An 11,924-nucleotide genomic window follows, 5' to 3' on the forward strand; every position below is an offset into this window, starting at 1 on the left:
CTGTATGCCGTGGGTTGATAAGCCTTCTTCTAATCCTGATGCCACATTCTTCTACATGTAATACAGCTTCTCTATTTGCTCAGCATATAGATGGAGTAAGTATGAGGAAAGGATTCAACCCTGACACATACCATCTCTGATTTTAAATCATGCAGTATTCCCTTGTTCTGTTTGAACAACTGCTTTTTGATTCATGTACAAGTCTTGCATTAGCACAATGACGTACTCTGGAATTCACATTCTTCTCAATGTTATCCATCGTTGGATACGATCCCTACAAATACCTTTACATAATCAATAAAATACAAGTAAACATTTTTCTGGTATTCTCTTTCAGCCAAGACCCATCTGGCATCAACAATGATGTTGCTTGTCTCAAGTTCTCTTTCAAATCCAGCCTGAATTTCTGGAAGCTCCCTCTGGATGTACTGCTACAACCATTGTTGTTTCAGCAAAATTTTACTTGCATGTGGTAGTATTCTATAATTTGAGCATTCTGTGGGGTCATCTTTCTTTGGAACGGGTACAAATATGGATCTCTTCCAGTCAGTTGGTCAAGTAGCTGTCTTCCAAATTTCCTGGCACCGATGAGTAAATGCCTCCAATTCCATAAATTTTTGCAGTCTTGATTTTCTGCTAATACTTTCAGTGAAGCTTGAACTTCTTCCTTCAGTACCACTGGTCTTTAATCATATTCTACCTCTTGAAATGGTTGACTGTTGACTAGTTCTTGTTGATAACAGTGGCTCTGTATATTTCTCACATCTTCTTTTGATAGCATTTTTCAATATTTTGCCCATAGAATCTTTAACTATGGCAACCTGAAGCTTGAATTTTTTTTCTTCCATTCTTTCAGTTTGATATATACTGGGCATGCTCTTCCTTTCTGGCTTTCTAACTCTAGACCATTACAAATTTCATTATAATACTTTATCATCTTGAGCTGCCCTTTGAAATTTCCCTTGCAATTATTTTACTTCATCATTCATTTCTTCCATTTCCCTTACTTATTCTACGATCAAGAGCACATTGTCAAGTCTCTTCTGATGTCCACTTTGATAGTTTCTTTTTCTTTTTAATTATCTTTTGCTTTCTTCATGTTTTATGTTCCTGATGTCATCTCATAGCTCATCGGGTCTTCTGTCATTAGCGGTCAATGAGTCAAATCTCTTCTTGAAAGAAAATCTAGAAATTTTCTCAAAATTCAGATAGAATATACCAAAAGTTCTATTTTGGCTCTTATGAGCTTGTTTTAATTTTCTTCAACTTCAACCTAAACTTACATAGATCAATTAATGGTCTGTTCCACAGTCAGCCCCCAGCTTCGATTTGGCTGCTGATATTGAGCTTCTTCGTTGTCTCTTCTAATAGATCCAGTCAATTTATTTCTGTGTATTCCATATGGAGAAGTCCACATGTATGCCCGTCATTTATGTTGTTGAAAAAGTACACTTGCTATGGAAAGTCATTAGTTTCTCAAAATTCTATCATGAGATCTCCAGCTTAATTTCTATCACCATGACCATTATTTTCCAACTTCTGTTCTGTCCTCTTTGTTTCCAACTTTTGAATGCTAATCACCAGTAATTAGAAATGCATATTGATTGCATGTTTCATCAATTCCAGATTGAAGAAGTAAATAGAATTTTTTAATAGCTTCATAAAAACACTATGCTGGTGGGGGGAGGGGGGAAGCCACCACAAAACACCATATTGAATGATTCCATTTATAAAACTAAAAGAGAAAAGTCTCCAAAGACAAAAAGTCGAATGGTGATTGTCTGGGGCTCGACGTGGGAGATGAGAAATGATGACAGTGAATGGATGTTGTTTCTTTTTGAGGGGAAGAAAATGTTCTCAAATTGTGCTGAAGGTTAATGAACTTTTTGAGTATATAAAAAACCACTGAATTGTACAGTTTAAATTGGTGAATTGTATAATATATAAATTATACATCAACGATGTACAAAATCAAGCAAAAAAATAAGAGACGTCAAGTACATTTTTTAAGCTGTTGTCTTAGTCTACGGAGACATACAATCAAGAATGAAGATCCAGGAGCATCCTTTCAACTGAGGGTCCTGGTGCTGAGAATCTCCCAGGCTCCAGGGAAGACTGATACTGAGACACACGGAGATCTCCAAGAGATGTCAGACCCACAGGTGTTGAAGGGCACAAGGTCCTTCCCTTCGCCAACAGAGAGAAAGGCTTCCCTTAGAGCTGGGTTTCTAGCCTCCTAAACTGAGAGAATAATTTGTTTGTTAAAGCCATCCACTTGTGGCATGTGTGTCTTAGCACTAGATTACTAAGACAGACGGGGTCTGACAAGTTTCCAGGCCGGATTCCAGAAAGTCACTGGCCATGACTTCTCTTTCCTCCACAGATTTTATTAGGCTCCAGTGGAAACTGTCATTTGATGAATTATGAAATAGTGCACCTCAAATTTCAATGTGTACCCAAATCACCTGAGTATCTTTTTAAGATTCAGATCCCGGGCCAGGGCCTGAGAACCTGCAATTCTAACAAGCACCCAGGGTTTGCCAATCCTTAGACTGCTGGCCCATGAGCCGTACTTTGACTTGTCAGGCTCTAGAGATACCCTGTTCGATGTGATTGGTCTGCTGGTGATGTGCTGTGAATGTAAAATGCACAGTGGAGCCCAAAGCCTTACAGGGGGAGAAAAAGAATGTGAAACAGCTCAAAAATGATCTTAATATTTGTTGTATGATGAGATAATGTCGGGTACATTAGGCTAAATAAAATGCATGGAAACTTCAAAAGTTTATGGGAAATTTTCATTAGCTTTTAATTCCATTTTCCACCAACTTTTTGAAGCCCTTTATATGTACATATGCTGGGAGATGCCCTGATGGCATAGCGGTTACATGTTGGGTTGCTAACCACCAGGTCCACAGTTTGAAACTACCAGCCACTCTGACGGTTCTGCCTCACCTCACTATTTTTATTACTGTCTCTACAGCACTCTACTTTTTTGCAAGGCTCAAGAATTCATTGCAATGACCACACAGAACTCACAGGTAATTCTCATGATTATGGCATTTATTAAGGGAGTTAACAGGTTACAACTCAGGTGAGAAATGCTCAGGATACAGCTGTTCAGTCAGGACGTTACAAAGTTTTTGTAAAGCTGCTAATAAATGTCCAAAGTGCAGGCCACTGCTTTAAGCAACAACCCGAAGACACTCAGCTCCAGCTCCTGGGTCGGAAAAAGCCAGCTCCCAAAGACACTCAGCTCCAGCTCCATGTGTTGGAAAAACCCAGCTCCCTGAAGTAAGTGCCCACAGACACCCCACAGCCATAAGCCAGTCACCTACTCCAAAGCACTCAGGTTTACTTACTCTGTGGTCTGGGAAGTCCACCACCCTGTCTTATGCTCTGGCTCCTGGTTCTTCTACCCGTTTGCCCCTTTCATGTTCGTCTGGTGTTATAGCTGTCTCCTGGATCAAGGAGGTTCCCTGAGCAGGGATCTTGGGGTCCAGAGGATATGCTCCACTTCTGGCTCTCACTGGTAGTAAAATCCCCCACTAGTGCCTCTGAAGAGAGCTCATTCTGTACCCAGCAGGATGGCAATCACTCACAGCTAAATCATATCAAATAATCTCTTCCCCCATCTTCTTACCCTGGCCCATCAGGGAAAATAATTTGATGGGAGTAGCAAAAGCTATGGCTAGAAGCCATATTCAATAATTTGATGCACTGACATAATTTTAAAACCTTTACAAATTTTACTTGTGGTAAACACCAGTATCGGGTTCCCTGTCTTTTATAATAATAGATTTATAGGTGGGCACCTGGGCACCTCAAGCAGGCTACATTCTCCAACATCTTCAGCAACTACATGAGGCTATGTGACGAATTCTCCAAGGGAGGTAGAGGAAAGTGTGTGGAGCTTCCAAGAACCTACTCTAAGAGATTGCATATGAATACCCTTGCCCTTCTTCCTTCTTATGGCTTCCTCCCTGGTGTAGTGCTTGTGCTTTGGACTGCTTTTCAGAAGAAAGATGGGGCTTTCTACTCCCTTAAAGAGTCACAGTCTGAGAAGCTCACGTGGGGCAATTCCACCCTATCCTATAGTTTGGGTATTTAGAGTTCATCCTGCTGCCTAGACTGCAGAGATGCTGCCATTTTATCACAAGATGTAAACTCCATGATGGTAGTGTGTGTGTGTGTGTGTGTGTGTGTGTGTGTGTGTGTGTGTACTTGCTGTTGTAACCCTAGTGCCTCAAACCTCCTCTCTGCTACCCAATTGATTCCAACTCAAGTGACCCTGTAGCACAGAGTAGAACTGTTCCAGTGGGTTTCTGGGGCTTTACATCTTTATGGGAGGAGACTTGCTAGATAAATATTTCATGACTGGTTAAATAAATGAGTAAATGTCAATCCCAGATCATCCACCTGGACTTTACTGAAGAAACAGATTTTATCTGAACCAGGACTTCAAACCAGTTCATACTAGTTAAAGCCTCCACTGAGAATTTGTCTTTCTACCCCAACGTATAACTGACTCAGAATCTACAATTTCACATGTTCCTCAGGCATTTAAGTCTTATGTATAGAATCACCTGAAGGATCTAGTACTCAAAAATGTAGCTTCTGACTCAGTTTATCTAAGAGGAAAAACCCAAAGTCTCGGCAGGGGGTTGAACTGAATGAACGGATTCAAAACCATAAATGAACCCCCAGTGTGGGCTGTTCTATTTCTCAGAGTTGAACCTAGGCCATGTTGCCAGTTGCTGATGAGTCCGAGCAGCTCGGAGGCAGCCTTGTAGACTGCAGCGTGGGGCGTGGCTTCACGTGTGCCATCTTCATGACGGTTAAGATGCTGAGTCCATTAGTGCTCAACAGTGCAAGCTTACAAAGCCCTGTAGCTGCTTTGTGCAATAAATATGTTCAACTATATTCAGTAGATCTAATCATATTTTGAATGCATTGTGATATTCAGTTAATATTAGGAATTTTTTACAGTGTCAAAATCCATGGTTTCTATGTTTAATAAGTAGAGACTTTGAGCCCTGATGGTGCAGTGGGTTAAACAGCTGACTCTTAACCACAAGGCAAGTGATTCAAACCAATCAGCTGCTCCTGGGGGGAAAGATGAGGTGGTCTGCTCTATAAATATTTACAGTCTTGGAAACCCTACGGGCAGTTCTCTGTCCTAGGGGGTTGCTATGATAGTCCGCCAACAGTATGCTTCCACTGCTAATTAAAAGCACTGTCGAACTTCAACACAGCCATCTTTTTATCTAGCAACTGCAGGTGAGTTAGCCTAAGAAGTGCCATTTTGTAAGTAAAGAGATGGATGGAACCTGCCTCTCTCCCATCTGGGAAGAGTTTCCATGTCGTTCTCTGCCTATTGCACTTCACTGCTTCAAAGCAGAATAGGACATTTGTATCAGAGAGCTTAGTGATGGCAGATTTTTAGCAAAAAATCCAATGCCTTTTTCTTATTTTCAGAAAAAACAATCACGCCCTTTGCCTGAGTTCTCAGCTCTGCTGACATCTGAGAAGAATTAGAACTTTCTACATTGTTCCCTTAAAGAAAGAGGGGGGAAATTTTTTCCCTTTGTAGTTTCAACAGGCAGGGAAAAAGGACCTCAACTAATTAACTCTGGTATGCAAACAGGTGGGCGTAAAAGTTCAGCCAGTCCTGTGCGGGGAAGATCATGAGATCTCTGATTCCCAGGGGGCATGGGAAGCTGGGTGGATTTCAATAAACCCCAAGTGGGCAGGAGGCCAGATGAGCGGCTTGAGTGGGGGGAAGGGGGGTCTTGGGAAGACCTTGCCATTTGCCTTGGGGACCTTTCCAAGGACAACGACCATTACCAACGAGGATCCCAATGTGGCAACCCACCCTTCCAGGTTCTTATAACCCAGAGTCCTTGTTCTTAGTTCCAAAGTGAGAGGGTTAGGCTTTGAAGTTTAGGAGCCAGATTATCAGCTGCCGGTCAGGTTGGACTCAGGAGTGGTCATGACAAGTTAATCACAGGTTCTCCTGGGGCCTCTCCCCTCTGGAAGGCAGTCCCTGGGCTGTGACTTGGCAGGAATGCTAGAGGAGCATGCTAGACCAATGGCAGCCTTGCTCCCCTCCAGCATCATCCTTTTGGACTGCAATTCTCATGTTTGCTGTTAAGATAACTGATTCACAACCCAGTGCCTGGATATTCCCAACATGTCAGGGAAGCTGTGGGACAGAAAATATTTGATATGATGCTGGAAGCTATATATATATATATATAATTAGCTCAGATTTTTCCAGAACTATATCAATCTATAACTAATGATAAACCCTTGAAAAGAGCATTTAAGACCCTAGTATCACAGAATAGAAGGGCAGGGTGAGGGCAGATAATAGCATGTAGAACATATAGAAATGAGAATGTGTTGTGAGGTTAGGGACTCTTAGTAGCATAGTGGTTACACTTTGGGCTGCAATCTGAAAGGTGAGCAGTTCAAAACCACCGATATCCCTAGGGAGAAAGACAGGGCTTCCTACTCCTGTAAAGTCTGGGAAACTCACAGGAGCAGTTCTACCCTGTCCTGTACGGTTACGGTCACTATGAGTTGGCATCAACTCAATGGAAGTGAATTTGAACTTGTTTGGGTGTTTTGTGGTAGTGAGATTGGTCTGTGAGGCTAGAATGGGTAGCCAGCAAAGAGTGTTAAGGAATAAGGTTGCAAAACCCAGTGGACACCAGTGGGAAAGGTTCTGGGGGAAGGAATCAGTGTGTTATAAATGGAGGCCCATTGGAAATGTTGGAACAGAACACAACATGACCAGTTTTGGATTTTCCAATGTAAATCTAGTAACAAATGGATGAACATGTGGTTTCAGGGGTCTTTGGAAGCAAGACTCTGACAAGGCAGAGGTATAGAGGAAGGATGAGTGGAGGCTGCTGGCTGTGGGGATGGGAAGCAGTTTTAATATGGATGATTTGGGCATTCTGTCTTAAGATCTGAGAAGATAAAGTTCTCAATTGTCATCCACAGTTGGGAGGGCACAGATAAGAACATTTTGTTCTATTAAACTGGCATTCCATGATGCTCACCTTCCTGACAGGATCACTGAAGACAAAGCACGTGTATAAGCAAAAGTGGTGAAGAAAGCTGATGGTGCCCAGCTATCAAAAGATATAGTGTCTGGGGTCTTAAAGGTTTTAAAGATAAACAAGCAGCCATCTAGCTGAGAAGCAACAAGCCCACATGGAAGAAGCACACCAGCCTGTGTGATCATGAGGTGTCAATAGGATCAGGTATCAGGCACCAAAGAACAAATATCATATCATTGTGAATGAGGGGGAGTATGGAGTGGAGACCCAATGCCCATCTGTAGGCAACTGGACATCCCCTTTCAGAAGGGTCAGGGTGGGGAGATGAGCAAGTCAGGGTAGAGTGTAGCAACGATGAAACACACAACTTTCCTCTAGTTCTTTAATGTTTCCTCCCCCAACTATCATGATCCCAATTCTACCTTACAAATCTGACTAGACCAGAGGATGTACACTGGTACAGATCAGAGTTGGAAACACAGGAAATCCAGGACAGATAAACCCCTCAGGACCAATAATGACAGTAGCGATACCAGGAGTGGAAGGGGAATGTGGGGGAGACAGGGGGAACCGATCACAATAATCTATATATAACCCCCTCCCTGGGGACAGACAACAGAAAAGTGGGTTAAGGGAGACAAGGGCAGTGTAAGGCATGAAAAATAATAATAGTTTATGAATTATCAAGAGTTTGTGAGGAGGGGAGGGTTGGGAAAAAATGAGGAGCTGATACCAAGGGCTCAAGTACAAAGCAAATGTTTTGAGAATGATGATGGCAACAAATGTCCCAATGTGCTTGACACAATGGAGTTATGTATAGACTGTGATAAGAGTTGTACGAGCCCCCAACAAAATGATTTTAAAAAGAAAAAGAGACAGACGAAGAGGTCTGTTTTGGACCCCGTAAGTTTGGAACACCTACATGAGAGGCACCTGGGGGTATTTCTGCAAGACTGCCTCGGTTGACATGACGTGACGTTTTCCAACACCTGTCAGTCGGCTGTATTGGGGTGGTTTACATGCTGCTGGGATGCTGGCAGCTACACCACTGGTATTTCAAATACCAGCAGCGTCATGCATTGTAGACAGATTTCAGTGGAGCTCACAGACTAAGACAGACCAGGAAGAAAGACTTGACTATGTATTCTGGAAAATAGACCATGAAAACCTTATGTCATACAACAGGGTGAGGCCCGCTTACTCTGGGTCTATCATCAGGAGGGCTCGATCACTAGAAGAGGACACGTGTTTGAAGCCATTAAAAAAAATCACTGCCATTGAGTCCATTCTGACTCATAAACCGTATTATACACTAAAATTTATATTCTTAAACAGACACAAATGAAGAACTGTGAGCTGCCAAAGACAGGTGGATTTGCCCAAAAGCGGTGCTTGAACTGGGCCTTGACAAGTAAAAGGGACACTGCCCATCAGCTCCAGCCCTGTGAGCCTTGTTTGAGTGCACAGGGTCCTGAGCAAGATGGAAATGCCCAGGCCAGTGGAAAGTATAACACTGGAGTTCTGCCCCCTGCAGAAGTCCCTGCCATGACTACTGCTGAGCCGGGCCACCTGGAGTAAACCTGTTTTCCAACTGGTCGCCAGACACCAGCCATCTCTTGCAGCTTACCAGCTTCATAAAAGCAATGGGGAAAATGGGGGGGGGGGGGAGGGAGAACCTGCTGGAATGTCTTGTGAAAAGTGTGGGTGCTCTCGAAATCAAAGCGGGGCATGCATGGTGGTTGTGTGTGTACACAAACTGCCTTGAAGACAGGCACGCAGGAGCTAAAGCTACCATCCCTGAATGCAACATCGCCTTTGTTCCTGGCTGGGAGACTCCACTTTTGATTAATTCACTCAGGATACAGCGTGCAGGTTATGAAAGAGGCCTCCCCTGAGGACTCATTCTTCAAGCTGGGAATTTGTGGACATCCCACCCCACAAGATGCTGTCCTGGAGGTAGAGGCTGACTGGAGGCACAGGCCGGGACCCAAGGGAAAACATTTTTCCTGGAATCCTTACAAAAGGGTCTTTGCATAGTCTGGGACAGCTGGCCCAGTTTGGGTCAACGCTGCTGTTTCCCCCACTCCCTCAAGCTTCTGCCAGGAAGAGCCTCCTTCTGCCCCAGTCTCTGAGGTGCAATGCATCTCCACTCACAACCCGGTACCCACATCCCAGCCCCCGAGGGACCCAGTCCAGCCCGCAGCACCTGGCTTGCCTCCCTCCACCCTCGGCCAAACCCTCCAGACGCAAGAGAAACCAGAGCTCACTCAGCTGGCCAAAGCATGGGTTTCCTGTCCAAGTGTTTGTGGCTGAGCTTCCTGCTGACGGAAGGGCGGCCGGCCTGTAGCTCTCCACTGACATCCCGGGAGGTGGCTCCCAAGGCCCCAGGCCGCCAAGCACGGCCAGCTGGCACCGAGGAGGAGCCGTGGCTGTGCTCCGTGCAGCTGTCAGTGGACGTTCACAGGGACGCTGGGGTCAGGCTGCAAGCTATCAAGGGGATTCCTTAGGGGAGCGAGGAAGCTGTGAATCAGAGCAGAAACCCTGGAGCACAGGCTTGTCCTGGGCACAGGTCCAGACCATGCCTCACTCCCCCTCCCCCACTCCAGACTGATGGACCCCAGCACTCCACACAGCCCACCCCTTTGCCACCTGCAGACCTTCACACTTGAGTTTGTCCTCATACTGCCTCCCTTTGCCCTGAGGGGGTTGGGAGTAGAGCCCAGGCACCCAGAAGAGAGCCCACCCTGGCTCTGACCTCGTGACCTTGAGGGATTTAACTGCCCAGAGAGTCAGCTTCCCTTTGACAAAATCACACGCTGGAGGCTGAGGCTCTCTGCTGGGCAGAGCATGTTGACTTCCCACATCTCCAGGGCTGCGACAGAGGAAATGGGCGGACTTCTGCACAGCTCCAGGGGTCAGGGCAAGCATCACAGGGAGGCCAGATTCCGCTTAAATCAGGAAGGGCAAACACACAAAATAGGCTCTCCCAGGAGGTAGTGAGTATCCTGTTCCTGGAGATGTTCAACAAGACTCAGGAGGGGGTGGTGTTTAAGGTCTCCTTCACTGCTGCAGGCCCAGCAACTAGCAGAGAGCCGGGCAACACATGCTCAAAACTGCTTGCGGAAGAAAGGGTGAGGGGCCGGGAGGGGACAGTCTGGAGTACTGTGGGGAACAGAATCCCCGGTAGACTTTGGACAAGCAGACGTCTGAATCCGATTGTCTTTCCCTCCGTGGCTGCACTCGCTGAGGTCTAGACGACGCTGGGTAGAAACATGGTTTCCCAGACTGCCACTCTTCAGGGGAGGAGAAAGCCTCACTTTCCCCTGCTCTAGGGCTATGCTCATAGTTGCCCACTCCACAGGGGCATTGAAGGGACAATTAAAAACCCCAAACCAGCTGTCTTAGAAGATGTGTGTGATGGTAGGTGCAACCCTCTATAGCTGAACACAGTCCACACACCCTTTACATTCATTGTCAGTTGCTCATCAGGGGTCCTCAAAGGTGCACATAGTCCTTACCTGAATAATGCAGATGGCGCCTGAGACTGAGGCAGGGAGAGAGACCTGTCTGAGTCCGTGCCACGCCCCCTCCTCCTTTGGGCGTGGTTCTATCAGATCGCCTGCCACCACAGGTCCAGTCCTTGAAGTCTGACATTATGAACTAATATAAAGCCTGAAGCTTGGCTAAGCACCAAACCAAGAAGTTCACTGCCATCAAGTCAATGCCAACTCACTGTGAGTCTATAGGACAGGGCAGAACGGCCCTTGTGGGTTTCCAAGACTGCAACTCCCCACCTTTTTCCTGAGGAGCAGCTGGTCGTTTTGAACTAATGACCGCGACAGAGGTTCCCTTATTCTTTGAAAACAGCATGGGAAACAGATCTTCCTCAGAAACAACCCCCTCTTTCCTTGCCTGCCTTGCAGCAGGGACAATTGGGAAGAAAGACCTGGCAATCGGCTTTTGGAAGTTCCCCATGAAAATCCAATTGAGCACAGTGCTTTCATTCCCAGCACATTATGGGGATAGATGGCTCAGGACCAGGGCACATTTCCACTGTGCATGAGGTCGCCATTGAGTCAAGGGCAGACTGGATAAGAGTTCACACTTATCACCACTTATAGCAGCACCGGGGACCTTGGCCTATCTGCAGGGGTAAATTTGCTTTTCAGGGCCCCAGTTCATCTCACAAGTGCTGGTCTTTCCAAAGGAGCCCTGATGGTAGAGTGGTTACCCGTTGGGCTGTTAGCCTCAAGGTCAGTAGTTTGAAGCCGCAGCCACTCCATGGGCAAAAGGTAAGGCTTCCTACTCCCACAAAGAGTCAGTCTTAGAAACCCACAGGAGCAGTTCTACCCTGTCCTACAGGGTTGCTATGAGTTGGCATTGACCCAACGGCAGTGAGTTTGCTTTTAGGTTGGTCTTTTCCAGACTGTTGAGAAGTTCGGCAGGCTGTTTGTTTATCTCTGGCTCCCAGCCCTGTACTTCCTGCTCCGCTGTCACAGGACGCCTGCAAGTGCCATTTCCCAGGGCCCAAATCCCCCTGAGGAGCGTAGAGACGGGTCCTTCCCATGCTCTCCCTTTTTCTGGGTCCCAAGGCCCACCAGGAAGCCTCTGCCATGGCTTCAGCTCTCAGGGGCCTCTGTCTGTAAAATCCACCTCCAGCCTTAGAAATGGCTTCCAGTGGTCGCTACTGTCTAGGTCAGTGGTTCTCAACCTTCCTAACGTTGCGATCCTTTAATACAGTTCCTCGTGTTGTGGTGACCACCCCCAGCCATTAAATTATGTTCGTTGCTACTTCATAACTATAATTTTGCTACTGTTATGAATCGGGCAACCCCTGTGAAAGGGTAGTTCGACCCC

The sequence above is a fragment of the Tenrec ecaudatus genome, chromosome 8 (genome assembly GCF_050624435.1).
Source record: "Tenrec ecaudatus isolate mTenEca1 chromosome 8, mTenEca1.hap1, whole genome shotgun sequence".
NCBI lineage: Eukaryota > Metazoa > Chordata > Mammalia > Afrosoricida > Tenrecidae > Tenrec > Tenrec ecaudatus.